The sequence below is a fragment of the Galeopterus variegatus genome, unplaced genomic scaffold, assembly GCF_000696425.1.
Source record: "Galeopterus variegatus unplaced genomic scaffold, G_variegatus-3.0.2 Scaffold1832, whole genome shotgun sequence".
Taxonomy (NCBI): Eukaryota; Metazoa; Chordata; class Mammalia; order Dermoptera; family Cynocephalidae; genus Galeopterus; species Galeopterus variegatus.
The window spans coordinates 206,160-208,471 of NW_007727943.1; positions in this window are offsets into that span (position 1 = coordinate 206,160).

Sequence of the window (2,312 nt, forward strand, 5' to 3'; positions counted from 1 at the left end):
TGAATACTTTTTGAAATAAGGGTAAAGGAGGAATTTAATATATAATTAAATTTTACTGGAACTCTGTAAATTAGAAAAAATAGGAAACGTAATGAAATATGACATGTTTTCATTACTAAAAAGACATTGGCTTTTTTAATAAAAATTTTTTAAAAGTTAAAGTAATTTTTAAATCAATACATCACAACGTGCATATACTAGTTGGGGATGTGACTTTGAAGCAGTCGGCTTGGTTTGATCTTTCGGGACTATCAGACTTACAGAATATGCATTCACTCATTCACTGAGCAAACGTTTGTGTATATATACCCTGAACCAGGTACTGTGGTATTCACTGAAGTTGTAACGGGGAATACAATAGTCTTTTCCCTCAAGACATTTACACTGCAGCAATGTGGAAAAGCCTAGAGCCACGTGGACCCAGATCTTGAGGATGGTATGGAATGCTCTATGAGGTGACACCCCTTGGATGAGAATCAGAGGATGGGGTCCTCCTTTGGCTTATAAACTGGTTTGCAGACAGTTCCCAGGACAAGTCTCACATGGCAGCCTCGCCAGAGCAACTACAGAGCCTGTCTGGGTGAGCTCTTGGACAAGTGGCTTTGTGTGTGCACCTGTTCTGGTACATGTGTTAACACCCCCCTCCCCACCACATACAAATGCCTTGTGTGCAGTAGGCACAATATATTGAATTAATAAATTTATTAACATTTAAAATTAACCACTTCTCAAATAAGTACTTCATGTATCAGAATTCAGCTGCCAGAAAGCTTCTAAAAAATAAAGATTGCCAATCTTGAGCAGTGGGGCATTACATCCTTGGGTAGCAGTGCTGTCCTGCTATCTACAGGCAGCCCCAGGGGAACTGGTGGTCAAGGAAGGGGTTGGCCAGACCAGGACTGGACACCAGTGCTTTCTCCAGCTTTCCCATGACCCGTGAGTTGCTCAGATTGCTTCCTGCCACAACGCCTGTGGGAGAGGTGAGCGGTTATAATTTCTTCCACTTGCCCATAGCAGTTGTTACAAACAGTCCTGAGCAAGGATGGAGCCAGCCCACAGTGCTCCTTCCCTTCTGGTCTCGTCAACCTTCCCTGTTGGAGGCCATCGTCACTGCGGTATGGTGGTTATGGGTAGTGCTTCTGTAATGGTGTGGACTTAAGTACAAAGCCAAGGCTGCCATGCAGCACTAAATGACTGACACGTTTGGACACCTGCACGGGCTTTCTACTTCAGTGAATAAAAGGCTGACTCATGCTTCCAAATGGTTCTTTTGTGTTTGTAATCTTTGAGTGGGTTTGCTTGGTTTTCCAATTCTCAGTTGGCCTCACAAGAATTAAAGTTTCCCATGGGGTCCAGGTCAAAGCACAGCCGAAAACATCTCCCAGCCTCACCCTGGCTCCAGTGCACAAGGAACTCTGTCCCTCAGTGGAGTTGGCCTCTCTCCACTGGGATGGTTCATCTCCTCCTATTCTCTGGTCAGCTTGTCTCAAAGTGAGGTCTGGTCAAGGGTCTCTAAATGACTTCGAAAAAGGAGAAATAAACATGGCCTCTAGCACCTGTACCTTACACATTTTCATCTCCTCCTATTCTCTGGTCAGCTTGTCTCAAAGTGAGGTCTGGTCAAGGGGCTCTAAATGACTTCGAAAAAGGAGAAATAAACATGGCCTCTAGCACCTGTACCTTACACATTTTAGACGCTCAAAAGAAATCTTTCTCCCCACTCAATGATGATTTATTATATGAGGTTAATAAACACCATGGCTTTAGAATTTCTGTCACAACCATGACACTGTGGTGCTTCTGCAATACAGTGTCTCTCTCCCCTGTCCTATATGCTCCTGCTTTTACAGCTGAGATCTCCTTCCAGCATCCTCTTAGGACAGTGAGAAGTTCCTCTAGTTATTTCTACATTATTGGTACAGACAACCCAGGTAGCTAATGACCCATTCCATGTCTTTCTATGACTTTTATGTTATCAAAGTCTAAAAAAGATGTGTGAGTGTGTCTCTCCAGCAAGTGACTCTTGATGAGTTTCTCTCTGTTGTAGACACACTTATTTGTACACACTCAATTTTGGTAGCACAAGTTAAGTAAATAATCTCTGTGGTCAAATGGAGATGCACCAAGAGAGAACTTGCAGGGAGTACGATCAGCACAGACCTCCAGCTGCCAGTTCCTTCAGGGTCTGCCTCCGCTGCCTCCCAAACCCAGGTCTCCCAGGGCCACCAGCTTCTGGAGCCTGTGAGGCAGGGAAATAGAGCCTGACGGGAGCTCTCTGGTGGGCAAAACCCGCTGTGGAGCTCCCTGCCAGC